Below are 15,076 nucleotides of genomic sequence, written 5' to 3'. Positions count from 1 at the left end.
GAGGGACACCCAGGGCTCATCTACACCAAGCAGGATATTCCACTATGAAGGTGGTATGAAAGCAGGATATAAAAGGCAGGATCTACACTACTGCTTTAATGCGGTATTGAAGTGCACTGGCAACTGTTGGGGCCCATGACACATACCATATTCCGCTTTCATAGTTTATATCCTGCTTAGGCCTTAGCTAGACCTAAGGTTTATCCCGGGATGGCCCCAGGGTCATCCCTGTTCATGTAAATGACACACAGGATATCCTGGGAGCAGGCAGGGACAACCCTGGGATAAAGCTTAGGTCTAGCTAAGGCCTTATTGTAGATGTGGCCTGGGCCCAACAGTTGTCAGTGCACTTTCAGTACCACTATAAAGCAGCAGTGTGGCTCCTGCCTTTTATATGCCGCTTTCATAATGGAATATCCTGCTTGGTGTAGATGAGCCCCTAGTCAAGGGAGGAGGTGTCTCCGGGTTTAACCCACAAAGCTTTTTTTCTGTGGCCGCTCGAAGAAGTGAATACTTCCACAGTATTCGCTCTGAGCATGTGCCAAGTTCCTTCCTCCACCTCAATAAAACTACCCACCCCCACTCATCCTTGGTTTTGTCACAATCTTTACTGTTATCCAGCTTAGTTGGTCTGGACGGCAAGAGACATTCTAGGTAGCTGATCCTCAACACTGGCATTTCTCTCCCCGGAAGGTTTGCCAACTCTAAAGACTTCCTTGTTTTTATTAATCGCTAAGCCACCCTGGGAACCTTTCCAGCTGGAGAGTGGGATATAAATATTTTCAATAAATATAACATGGGTACAGAGGACTGTTTTACCACACATCTTCATTTGATGTGCGGTAAACTCACAGATCTTCAGCTGCAACCTCCCTACAGCTTGGCAGGATGATAACAGATGACCAAGGTACCTTGGTTGAGGTCTGACAGGTCTCATATAGAAGTGGTATATGACCTTTATATTCAAATTTACTGTCCAGTATAACGAGGAGGCATAACAAATGTAATTGAAGGCATTTTGTTTTCTATTATTTTAAAACCTTCTATTTCACCCATTCACTGAAAGGAAACTCAATCAGACAAAATGAGATATAAAATAAACTTTAAAACCCAAATTAACAATTGTTTGTAAAATGGTATATGAATAAATATAAGTGTCTATAGATTGCTTTATGAGATGTATTTTATTTTTATTTTGTATTTTATCTGTATTTTGTTATTAACCACCTTCACCACTGTTTTAGTGGAAAGGCCGAATACAAATTTAAGAATATGTTTGATTTGTAAGCTAGTTTTGGGGGAAAGCCCTTTAAAGTGGTACATTTAAAGGTGATTGATTAAATCAATAAACAGAGAGAAAGGGAAAGAGGGTAGAGGCTTTAGTCCCAATGCTTATTATCTTTCAAATTAAATCCTGCTGTGCTCTTGTTTTCCATTAAAATAAATCTCACTGGTTACATGTTCTAGTGCATGGAGGCAAAGTTCAAGTATGCTGTCTCTGTAAAATAACATAAGATTAGAGTGAATGAAAGGCATAGAACATAGTATAGGAATGAAGACAATGAGATATATCTGTCATCATGATATTACAAAATATTGTATGGTGTATATATAGGTATAGAATTACATTTTCCCAGGTATATTATGTTTGACTCCTGGGTAAAGGTGATATATTCTCAGCAGAATCCACATACCTTTAGGTAATATGTGCACCAGGACTCTCAGTTACACTCCATATATAAAGATCCACCTCCATTCAGACGTTTCTTCAGTTTTTCTGCCTTTATACTGCAAGTTCCCTACAAGCAGTAAGGACCTGCCTTTTATTTTAGTTCCGTCAAGTTCTATGTAAGTTTGTTTCTGTCATAAGTGTATATCAAGATGCTTTGTCTCAGTCATTAATAGGGATATCAAAATTGATTAGATACTTCCCCAACATATATAAAAAAGAAAGCTGGTACATGTATGTCAGTTAGTTCTAGCCCAAGACATTTTCCTGCACCAAATGTAAGTTCCTTGTAAGAGTGAATCCATGGCGGTTAACAAGATTTGAGCATGGCCTTCTTGAATCACATCTGCAGAATATGTGAATGGAACATGGAGATGTGGACCTATGGCAGAATTCCTGATTGCAATGTCTTAATGTAACTCTGGTCCATGTCTTCAGTGACTAGGCTGCCCTAATGGAATACTCCTTTATTAGCATTCAAATGCAACGTGAGCATCAGGGCCTGCTCCATTTGGACTCCCCCTCCCCCCCTCCACAGGGGTAACAGACATCTTGATCTTGTGGGAAAGAAGTGAGGGAGACAGGAGCAGATAGATCAGGACCTGCTCCAGTTGGACTCTCCCCTCCCCAGGACTAACGGACTTCTTGACCCTGGAGGGAAGAAGAGAGGTAGATAGGAGCAGGCAGAGAGAACTGTCAAGGCGTGCTCAAATTTACTACCCACCCCCCAGGGCTAACTGGCACCATGAACCTGTGGGGAAGAAGGAGCTGTTGGTCCGCCCCTCCTTTGGGAGATGCAATGGGGGAGCAGGGCCTTCCCACCAGCCCTACTGAACATCTCCTTAATTTCTATTTCTTTCCCCCCCCTCTTCCCTCCCCATCCCTTTTTTCTTGTGTGACATGACTTTTTTAGAATGTAAGCCTGAGGGCATCGACTGTCTTCTTTACTTATTGATTGCAAGCCACTCTGGAAGCCTTTTGAGGTGCGGGATAAAAATACTTTAAATAAATAAATGACTTCCCACCTCCCTAAATCAAGGGGTACAGTATTCAAGGCCAGCTAACATATTTTGACACCTGAGGCAGAAAATCCCACAAAAAGTCCCATAACCCCCCCCACTTTCCATCCCTAGCAGTAAAAATACAACAATAACAAATTAAAGAACAGATTTTCAGCTTGAGATGGCCACCTAATGGCAGGGCTGGTCTTGAACAGCATCCAGCCATCTGGCACAGAGCAAGTCAAGGCACAGATGGAAGAGAGTGTTGGTTAAGCAAATTCCCTCTTCACACACTAGAAGCAGCCTCAAATGGGAGGGGAATGTGTGTAGGGGGTGGGGTGGGGTGGGTCAGCCAGGAACATATTTCTGGAAAATTAAACTAGACAAATTTGTGTAGGACTGCCTCTTAACCCGTTTTAACAAAAGCTGGAGGGGCCGAGTATGGTATTTTTCAGTGGCAACGAGAAACATAGCTATGCTTGTAGAATGCAAGTTGTATTAACTAGTAGTAATCTTAGGCTTAGCCAAATTTTATGCATATTTTCTTGGAAGTAAGTCCCACTGAGTAGGAATTTGTTCCAAGTGCGCATATTCTGCCTCAATTGCTCAACGACCTCCAACAGCCCTTTGACGTAAGTTACACATGAGAGACAATGTTTACTTAAAATGATCTCTATTACAGATGAACTATTAATACACACATGATATGAAACATTTTAATGTCAGCTTATGTCTTGCTTCCCTACCTATCTCTGAGCATCAAAGTAAATATAAGGGGAGGGAGGGAAGAAAGGAAGAAGTTCCTGTGAAAGAGAAATGGTGGATTTGTGGAGAAATGGTTGACCGGGTTAGTTCCAATAGGAAATAGAAGAAAATGAAGGAAGCCATGATGAAATATCTAAGTTAATGTCAACTTTGTGTGCAGAGATTTGTGCCATAGGCTACATCTAGGCAGAGCTACAGCTATTTGCATATTTTACTGTGGCTACAACTGTTTAAATTAATTTGCTTATAATCCTTCCTGGCTTAGACCTCAGTTACTAAATGCATGTAAAAGAAAACATGCAAAAATTGGTCTTGGGGTAGAATCCAGTGAAGGCCTTCTGTTGATGGAATTGTTTCGGTCAGTGGAATTGAGAGTGGGGCTATCATCCCCCCTGTAGTCCCCTGCATGCCCTCAAAATCTTAGGCGTTGGGGGAACCCTCCAAAGCAAATGGGGTGGGCGGGTTGGAGGGATGGGAAAGTCCTGTCGCAACAGCAAATTACAGCTCACAAAATGTTGGATTCAGTTATTTATTACTTGGGGGGATAATATGAAATGTAAATTAGAACAATTTGTCAGTCCTATTTTTCTTTAAATGCATGGTTCTGAAGCGCACAGATGGCCATTTCATTATATCACATGTTAATATTCAGCGATTCATTAGCAAGCTAGGTCCTAACCTGTTCCAAAAATTAGCTTCATAATATGTAAAATCTGTAGAGATTACAAATAATTAAGTGTACTCGTGATTGGCCACTCATGGAAGTTTGCAGGTTTATTACATGACATCGTCAACAGCTAGGACATCTCCCATGGTTACCCCCATAATCCCATTTTTTAAAAAAACACAGAGATAAATTACATACTGTATTATCACAAGATTTATTCCTCCACCAGATGGAGATGTTTCATTTAAAATACCGTATTTCTTCGATTGTAAGATGCACACTAATTTCAGTACCACCAACAGAAAAAAAAGCTTTGATTCTAAGAATAATAATTGCACCTGCAATTCTAAGACACACCTCACTTTTAGAGATGTTTATATGGGGAAAAAAGTGCATCTTTGAATCGACGAAATACGGTAATAGCATTCCTTTTTCAATTCAAAACCACATGGTCGCCATTGATTGCTGTCTGAAGGAGCCTGTGGTGTACCTGTTAAGAGTTTCCTTGTGGGTCTTTTTCTCAATGTAGAAACACTCTACATTAACGTTTGACCCCACAAGTCAGATGCCAACTCCACCACTTGCTCATTAACAATGATGTTAGTGAGGAGAGCAACAAAGATGGTGAGGGGACTAGAAACCAAGTCCTATAAGAAAAGGTTTCTGGGCATGCTTAGTCTGGGGGACAGTGAATATTACGATTTCCTGACTCCAAACTTCGAGTCAGGAAACCGCTCTCCCTGCCTCCTCCCTTGTCCCTCAAAGGCAGAGAACCATGCTGGCTGATGCTATGGAACATGCAAATACAAGCTTGTAGGGGGTGAAAGGGGAAGTTCCTGGGAGTGGGAAGGGGAGGAGACTGGCTGTGTGGAGATATGAGGTATCCCCAGCAGTCGCCAGCTTGGTTCCCTTCCTCCTTCTGAAACCTCCACCAGACAGGCAAAATTGTGCATCTATCTTAAATGCAGAGCGGGAGGCATGTCGCACATCCTGCTCTGCATTGGAAACTCATAAGCCTTCGCAGGCTTATGAGTACCCAGGGTAGATCAGTTTGGATCATGCCCTTAGAGAGGGCTGTCATACGGATGACAGAGCAAATGTGTTTTGTGTTGCTCTAAAGCAGGGTAGGGAACTTGTGGCCCTCCAGATGTCATTGGCCCACCACTCCCATCAGCCCTATCCAGCATAGCCAATGGTGAGAGATGATGAGAGTTGCAGGCCAAAGCATCTGGAAGGCCACAAGTTGCCCACTCCTTCTCTAAAGAGTTCAAATCAAGAAGTTGGTTTCAAATCTCCAGAGAGGTTTACTTGGCTCCTACATTATAGTCTTTCTGGTGCCAGGTAAAGACCTTTTTATTCTCCTGGGCATTTTAAGAGCTGTTTTTAGTACTCTATTCTGCTGATGGTTTTAATTTCATTGTATGATGTCATAATGGTTGTAGTCTTTGATGTGGCTTTTATCCTGGCTTTATTCTGTGCTGGTTTTATTTTATGTTTTAATGTTTGTACTATATGTTGTTAATGTATTGTATACCACCCAATGAACTTTTGTTACTGGTTGATTTAAAAATACAGTAAAAAAAGAAAAAGAAAGACAAAGAAAAAAGGATTCAGACTAAATATTAAGATCTTCCTGATGTCATGAGGTGTTCAACAGTGTAGCAGACTGCCTTGGAATGTGGAGCACTCTCCTTCATTAGAGGTTTTAAAGCAGAGGCTGAATGGTCATCTATCTGGGATGCTGTTGTAATGCGAAGCATCTTGGATAGTTCCTTTAGAGTTCTGACTATTTCTGACTGAAACCAAGAGCAGATTCACCACCCCACTAATATCAGAGCTAGCAGTCTCTGCTAATTAGATTACCTTTGAGCTTTTCCGTTCGTGCTCTAATTCTACGTTAAATTGGCATCAGGTATTTTATTTATTTATTTATTTATTTATTTATTTATTACATTTCTATACCACCCAATAGCTGGAGCTCTCTGGGCGGTTCACAAAAATTAAAACATTCAAAGTATAAAACAACAGTATAAAACCATAATATAAAATACAATATAAAAGCTCAACCAGATAAAAACAGTAGCAATGCAAAATTACAAATTTAAAACACCAAGTTAAAATTTATTTATAGACAGTTAAAATACTGGGAGAATAAAAAGGTCTTCACCTGGCGTCTAAAAGCATATAATATAGGTGCCAAGCGAACCTCCTTAGGGAGCTCATTCCACAGCCGGGGTGCCACAGCAGAGAAGGCCCTCCTCCTGGTAGCCACCTGCCTCACTTCCTTTGGCAGGGGCTCGCGGAGAAGGACCCCTGAGGATGACCTTAGGGTCTGGGCAGGTACATATGGGAGGAGGCGTTCCTTCAGATAACCTGGCCCCAAGCCGTTTAGGGCTTTAAATGTTAATACCAGCACTTTGAATTGGGCCCGGACCTGGACTGGCAGCCAATGAAGCTGGAAAAGGACTGGCGTAATGTGATCTCTTCGGCCAGTCCCTGTTAGTAAACGTGCTGCCCTGTTTTGTACCAGTTGAAGTTTCCGGACCATTTTCAAAGGCAGCCCCACGTATAACGCATTGCAGTAATCCAAACGAGAGGTTATCAGAGCATGGATAACTGTAGCTAGGCTATCTCTGTCCAGATAAGGGCGCAGCTGGTATATCAGCCTAAGCTGGTAAAAGGTGCTCTTTGCCAGTGAGTTCACCTGTGCCTCAAGTGACAGTTCTGGATCCAAGAGCACCCCCAAACTACGGACCGATCCTTCAGGGGGAGTGCAACCCCGTCCAGGACAGGGCAAACATCACCTCGCTGGACAGATGAACCACCCGCTAACAGTACCTCTGTCTTGTCTGGATTGAGTTTCAGTTTATTAGCCCTCATCCAGTCCATTACAGTGCCCAGGCACTGGTTCAGAACAGCCACTGCCTCACCTGGGTTTGATGAAAAGGAAAAGTAGAGCTGGGTATCATCCGCATATTGATGACACCTCAGTCCACATCTCCGGATAACCTCCCCCAGCGGCTTCATGTATATGTTAAACAGCATAGGGGATAGGATAGAGCCCTGTGGAACCCCAGGTACTCCGTGTAAACCATTTCCACTATATTTTTCACTGTTTACACTTTATTCTGATGCTAACATTATTTTTAAAATTTAAGTCTGACAAAATAACCACTTTATCAAAGCCCCCAGTCCAGGTAAGTTGTACAACGATGTGTATCCAAGTCTTCCACATCTTACTCAACAGGTTATCCTCTGTACCAACAGCCTCATCTTTCATTTCCAACATACACCATGAACAACCATGTCCATCTATTTCACATATAAAGCAGAATTGAGTGTATGTGCAATTCTGAGTTGAATTGCAAGGAAATAAATTAAAGGGTATATACAATGGCCCTGTTCAGAAGACTCCTTAAACCACAGCTTTAACCATGGTGATTAAGCCAAAAAGCCATGTCGTGTTCAGAAGACACCTTAAACCATGGCTTTAACCATGGTGACTAAGGGCCTTGCTAGACCATGCCGGATAAACCGGCATGGAGGTGTGGCGACGGCACGCTACGGAAGCCCTGCAGCGTCGGCCATTTTTTGTTGTTGTTGTTAAAGGGGCCACGTGCGGCCTGAAGACTCCAGAGAAGGTAAGGGTTTTTTTTTACTTAAGCCCCCCACCCTTTTTTTAATTAAGCCCCCTGCCCACTCTTTCCCCATCCTCCCTCCCCATCCCCGTCCTGCCCTCCGCCATCCCTCCCCCTCTCCCGTGTCGCCCTCCGCCATCCCCCTCCGTCTCCCGTGTCACCCTCCGCCATCCCCCTCCGTCTCCCGTGTCGCCCTCTGCCATCCCCCTCTCCTGCCGGTCCGGCCTTCCCCCCTCTATGTCACCCCCCCCGGGATCCCCCCCAGCCCGATGGGCACAGCGCTCGTATGAGCACTGTACCCAGTCCGTGGCTTTTCCCGGCTACTCACGAGTAAGTGAGTAGCCGCAAAAAGCCACGGACCTTGCTAGCCTGAGGCCGGGGCTGCGGAAAAGGCACGCCATAAGCGACTTCGCTTATGGCGCGCTAAGGGAGGCCTCAGTGCGCCTTGACCCTGGATTCCCCTGTGCGTCATCTGGACGCACAGCAGGGAAATTGGGCCTCAAAGCGCGCTAAAGCCTCGTCTAGCAAGGCCCTAAGGTAAAGCCTTAGTCACTATGGTTAAAGCCATGGTTTATGGTCTTCTGAACACGGCCTGGCTTTCTGACTTAACCACCATGGCTAAACCCATGGTTTAAGGTGTCTTCTGAACGGGGCCAATGGCTTTGTAATTTACTCCAGTAAATTCATGAACTTAAACCTGGACATTCAAATAGTCCAATGCATATCAAGAAGGGAGGTATCATCCTAAATACCCTATATAGTTTATAAGGTCTACATTTATCTTGGAGCATGTATATCAGGATCTCCAGGTAAGAACCCCTAGCAATCCTGTCACAAGTACCAGTGCTGGCTTATCACCATTGTCTGAGCCAAAGAGAGACAGGTGAACAAGATACCTCAATAGGCAGGTGGGCAAGACACCTCAATAGACCCTGTTCCTCACTGAGTCAATCTTCTCACCTCCATTGTTGCAAGCTGCTGTTGCTCATCATCTTTTTCTCATCGTTGCTACCACTTGCTTGCTTGACAGGCAGAGAGGCAGTGAGCAAACAGGCAGTTGCATGTCAGGTATAGGTCTTGTACCTAGTGGTTAGATTTATTAGGAAATGCTTTGAGAATGTCAGATGTTCCCTGCAAGCTTATCTCTCTAAGCAGTTCCCATGGGAGTAGCTGGTTCATTCCTTTGCTTTGGCTTTGAAGTAGCTGGTTCTCTGGGAACTTCGAAGAGTGGTCCCCCACCTTTTCCAAAACACTCTGAAGTTCCCAGAGAACCAGCTACTTCAAGGCCGAAGCAAAGGAGTGAACCATCTACTCCCATGGGAACTGCTTACAGAGATAAGCTTGCAGGGAACATCTGACATGCTCAAAGCATTTCCTAATAAATCTAACCACTAGGTACAAGACCTATACCTGACATTGCATCTCCTCCTCTTCTCCTACTGCTTCTCTCCTCACCACCATCATTGTCTGGGCCAAAGCAAGAGGCAAGTGAATAAGCAGGTTGCAGTGGTGAAAAGGAGGAGCATTGCCAGGAGAATCTTGTGAGTGGGCCCCTGCAGGGCTGTGATCCCTTTACAGGTGCCCAACCATGCCTACCTTTGATGCCAACTCTGAAAGGCGTACTAATACCTGGGCTTATAAAAAAAAGAAAAAAAGCTCAATCGAAACAGATATGCAGCTAATCATATGCAAATATTCACCATGTGAGTTGTTACATAGGATTAAATATGTATTCTTGTTGTTAAAAAGAACTTATTTATGGCTGCTTTAGAAGATTACTATCACACACATAAAAGAGGTTGCAGTGCTCTGGATCATGCAAAAAGGTCTATATATTGCTACTATGTGTTATGAGTGTAGCATAGGGAAATTTGAGAAATGAAGCATGGGGTGAGCTGGATTTAGATAGAAGAAATGGAAAAAAAGGAGTGCTATCCTTTCTGAATGATGTTTCTGACCTTCCAATTGCTGATGAATGGCTTTTTGCTCTAAATCTTTCTGACCACAAAAGTCGACTCTATGAGAAGTCTTTTGATCTGCTTGAAATTTTTAAGCATGCATGTCAAGATGATTTAGAGTGTTACTTACACCTGTTTTTCCTTTTCCATTAAAACTGATTCTGCCAGAAGACCACCCAGGCTTTGCTATATATTACTCCATGTTCTACGGTTACCTCTCCCATTCAAGATAAATTTCTAAAGCTAAACATGAACGTGTGTGTGTATGTATGTGTGTATTTGAGTGAGCAACAGAGAGCAAAGAATTTCAGTTAAAATGTATTTCCTCCCTTTTTGGGAGGATTTGTGAGCACAATTTAAGCACCCTCTCCCTTTGCTTTGTAGGCAGTAAAAATCTTGAGATAAGAATAATTTCCCACTCAGTAGATCTTGCAAAATCTGACTTTAGAACAGCACAAACAATAAAACAGTCAGACATAAAAACTCTGAGAATTATTTTAACCATTTGGCTTCCCTTTCCTTTTGTTCTCATCTCCACAGACCAGTTTGATAGGAAGTTTGGAATCAACAATTCATATAAGACATATACCACAGGCTGAAACAAATCTATTATTTCTTTTGCATGGAATAATCAAAAGTGAAGCAACTATTGCTTTCATTAATTCTCAGCAAATCCTCTCATGTGTGAATAATGAAAATAGTGTCACTGTGTCATTAGCAGTAAATCTGACCCTTGTCTCCAAGGATGACTTTACCAGCTTTCATGAAGACATGAACAACAATAATTAAGGTGGGCTGATGTACAGTCTCCATCATCATTGTACAAGGCATGCTTGGAATTTATTTGATAAGCTTTTCAATGTCAAATATGATTTTATTGTATAAGCAGTGCCTAATAAAAAGCATTCCTTCATATTTGTTCTATTGTCAACATCTTTTTTTCGGAATAGCCAATATTATAATTCATGCAAGGCATGGAAAGTTACTGGACCCTGTGGGTTTACTTAACTTATCATCTTTCAGAAGGAAGGAGCTGTGCACATTTATAGTTATTCTTTAGGTAGTAGTGAAAGAAATCCAATGCAGGCATCCTTGCCTTATACTTTGAATGTTGGGTATCCTCCCACATCACTACAACTCAAAATATAGGTTGGTATTAGGGGAATTATGAAATGCAGTGCCCTTTTTAAAACATGGGATTTTCTTTGTGATGTCTTAAATTGTATTAGAACTGTATTCTAAAAATAGAATAAACAAAAGCTAATTAATTAGTGCAGTACAAAAGGGAACTCGTTCTTGTGCAGACAGATTGCCATACAGACATGTGCATCTGCTAAAATGAGAGGAAACAGAGGGATTAACAGGATTTATCAATATAATCCTGGTTCAAGGGTACTTGGGCTACACAATTGTCTTGGCAAAACACTGGTGACAGAGCTGGAAAATATTTGAAACTCCTAGGAGCTAGGACTGCACCAGGCTAAGAAAATAATTCAAAATCCCAAACATTTGCAAGCTGAATTGACTGGCAATTTCTCCATGACTGACTTACTGGGGAAAGGGATGCTTTGCACAGTATCAGACCCATTTTCCCCAGTTTATCACCTTCAAGGTGGTTATTTCAAACTATCGAGTTTGTTTTTTGTTTGTTTGTTTATTCGTTCAGTCATTTCCGACTCTTCGTGACTTCATGGACCAGCCCACGCCAAAGCTTTCTGTCGGCTGTCGCCACCCCTAGCTCCCCCAAGGTCAAGTCTGTCTTACCTCCTCCTAAATTTCTTTCATTGTAATAGAGAATACAGGGTGGGCAACAGGAGAAAACACACTTTGCACTTTGGGGGGATTGAATTTATTGAAGACACCATTTGCATGTGTTTCCAAATAATTCTACCCCTGCTTTTCATCTAACACTGGTGAGGCAATTGATGTTCTGAACCAGTAGGACAGGGTATGGACTGGATGAGGGCCAATATACTGAGACTCAATTGAGACAAGACAAAGATACTTGTGGTTGGTCTGTCTGCCCCGTAAGTGGCATTGAGCCTGTTCTGGAGCAGCTTTGTAGTTTGGAAGTGCCCCTAGATCCATCAGACACTAGAGGCACAGGTGGTCTCAGTGGCTTAGAGTGGCTTTTATTAGCTTAGGCTGATATACCGACTATGCTTAACAGGACAGAGATAGCCTTGCAACAGTTATTCATGCTCTGGTAACCTCCCACTTGGATTATTGCAACATGTTATACAACAGACTACCTTTGAAGATGGCCTGGAAACAAGAGTTAGTCTACAATAGGGCAACTAGACTGCTAAATAGGATTAGCTGATGTGATCATAGAATCATAGAATAGCAGAGTTGGAAGGCCATCTCCCTGCCAGGTAGGCTGGGTGAATCCCAACCAACCATCCAGCCGCCCACTTCCAGCCTGCCAACACTGAACTTAGCACCAAGAGCTACCCTGAAGAAACCACACTGAATTAAGGCTTCAAAGCAGTTTATTAATGGGATGAAGGAAGAAGGGGAAAGGGATAAATATGAGTTACTTTAAAAGGAATGACTAAGTAAAAGCAGTGATACAATAAAACAATAAAAGTACCATTAAAAAAAGTGGAGGTAGATTGAGAGCCATTCAACAGAGTAACCAAGCAAAATAAGAAATCCTGGCTGCCTACGCTAATAATTTACCACACAGGGGTCCCCAATTCCAGCCAGATAAAATGCACCCCCAATGCCTGAGGGTCCCAGGAGACAAATGATTCAAATTGCTCCCAACCCTGGCCAATGGGCTGATTGAACTCAACCACTCCAGACCCAAGCTGCTTCTCTAGGCTCCCCCCTCCCAATTGGAGGACAGTTCTCACTAGAGCAGCAATAATCAATCTGTCAATTAGCCACAGCAATGAGGCCCCAGCCTGCTCCAACAGTTTCCTGATAACAAAGACCAGGTGGTGATTGCCAAGGTGCTAGGCAGCTCCCAGCCAAGGGCAGTCTCACCAGGAAACCCCAGCAACAAATCCCATGCGTTTCTCAGTCTATGAGTCTGCTCCCAGCTACTAATAGCCCTGCAAGAGAGGCCACAAACACAAACCCCTTGTTCTTAGGACACCCTGTGGGGAGGCCAGGAAGAACAGAGCCCTGTTCTTCACATCCCCCCACCCCCTTTGAAAAGAGGAGACTTGGGATTTTTTGCCCCATGTCCTTCAACTCTCATCTTACGTTGGCACTCCCAAAAGAAAATGACACATTGAAGAACTCCACACAGAAGAGTGACATTTACCCATTTCTGGAACACTGTCTCCAGAGAGGCTTCCCTTGCACCTACATTGTGGTCTCTTTGGTGCCTAGTGAAGACTTTTTTCTTCTCCCAGGCATTTTAAGCATTTTTGTGTGTGCTTTTATTACTCTTATTCTGCTGCTGCTTTTATGGTTATTATTATTATTTATTTATATAGCACCATCAATGTGTTGTAATTGTGATATTTCTTGCTGGCACTTTTATTCTGCACTCTTTTTGTTTGAATGTTCATACTGTATGCTTTAAAATGTATTGTACGCTGCCCAGAAAACATTGGTTATTGGGCAGTTTTGACATACAGGGGGAGTAATTATATAATTTTCCTATTGTGAAAGATATGAAGCAACAATACCTTGTTCCTTATTGAAGAACTGCCTCTAATTGTTATCCTTTCTCATTTGCTACTGGTGGTGATTGGCAGCAGTAAGTTTTGGATGTTTTCTCAAGTCACTTTGGAAACAGATGCTCCCCAGACCAACAGTTGCACATCAGTGGGGGAAGGAGAAACTTAAATTTTCTTTTTCACAAATCAAGTGTAAGAAAAACATCTGGGACCACTTTGGAGATTGAGGGGCTGATGAATTATGCATTAGACACCTTTATATGGAAGCACTGTTTGGGTTCATTAAATCAAATTGCCTCCTGTTAGCGATAGGGGGGGGAACCTCTCAGAGAGGAAATATTATTATTTTTATTCTTCACTGTAGAATGCCAAGGTCAGTGGAAAGACTGAAATTAATATCATCTTGCAACTTAGTCATTAGCTTCTAACTCTTTTTCAATGTAAGAAAGGGTATTTTAGTTCAATACTTCAGACAGTTAATAAAGTTTAGTATATCTTATGAGTTATATTGAGGACACAGGTAATTGTGACAGAGATAATTTCGAGATTGCACTCTGCCTTGTACAAAATATACGTACGTTGCATGGTTTGGAGTTTATCTTTTGCCACTAGATGGTGCTAGTGATTCTTTTTAATGCAGTACGAAGCAGACCAATGGTAGTTCAAACCACATTATCAAAGGGTTAACTCTCATACCTCCCCCATCCATAGGGGAAAAAAAATCTTGTTCTCAAAAATGTAAAATTTCTATTCCAGAATCCAAGTAAATAGAAAATCTTGCATAAGACGAACTGAAAACCTTTTTCAAATGCTCCACCTAATTTGAAACCAGTTTCCTGACTCAGTTTAATAGTACTGCAAACACCAAGAGCGCTTGAGGAAGATTCTAGTGTAATTTTATACTTTTCCAACCTGCAGCATTGAAGTTAAGCAAATAAAAGTTTGACTCAACCTGCTTCTCTATTGCAAAAGCCAGTTATATCTTTAGTCTTCAAGTGACAAATCTTTCTAAGTGGAAAGCATTCTGAATAAGTGATGAGAATACAAGATAAGTATGGGATTTTAAATATAGCCTCAATTCCATCCTAATTGTAACTGTTTATCTTTTATTATGACCTGGAAACATTTACTTAAGAACAGTCCACCTTGATTATTTTTACCATGTATGGGCTGTATGCTGGTCAGACACCTCTACAAATATGTATTGTCTTTACTGAGCAAAGTCCAGAACACTGTAACGCTGCCTTGCAGACCATTTCTAAGAATCCACAGTGTAGCCCTTTATTTTAGAACTAAGCTATCACTCATGAGCTGGAGGACTAGACCCCCCCCCCCACTAATTTTAAGAGTTGGGGGATAGGAGCACCAGGAGATATTTTCTGAAAAATTGTAATCTAATTCACAATGTTCAAACATTCCACCGATCCACATCTTGCTCACTGCATCCACCCCAATTTCTCCATTCGCTTCCTACAGGTCTGAGCAACCGCCCTTATGCTTTATTTATTTTATTTATTACATTTCTATACCGCCCAATAGCCGGAGCTCTCTGGGCGGTTCACAAAAAAAAATGATTCTGATGCTGACCATCAGAAATTCTCTTGCATGTCAAAACGGCTCTCAACAATCTTGCTAGGCTAAACATCCCTGTCATCCGAGCCCCCTCCTCTTCTCTAGCCATAG

Source organism: Elgaria multicarinata, chromosome 5, assembly GCF_023053635.1.
Source record: "Elgaria multicarinata webbii isolate HBS135686 ecotype San Diego chromosome 5, rElgMul1.1.pri, whole genome shotgun sequence".
Classification (NCBI taxonomy): Eukaryota; Metazoa; Chordata; class Lepidosauria; order Squamata; family Anguidae; genus Elgaria; species Elgaria multicarinata.
The sequence above is the reverse complement of the archived record's forward strand: the minus strand, read 5'-3'. Positions refer to the sequence as shown.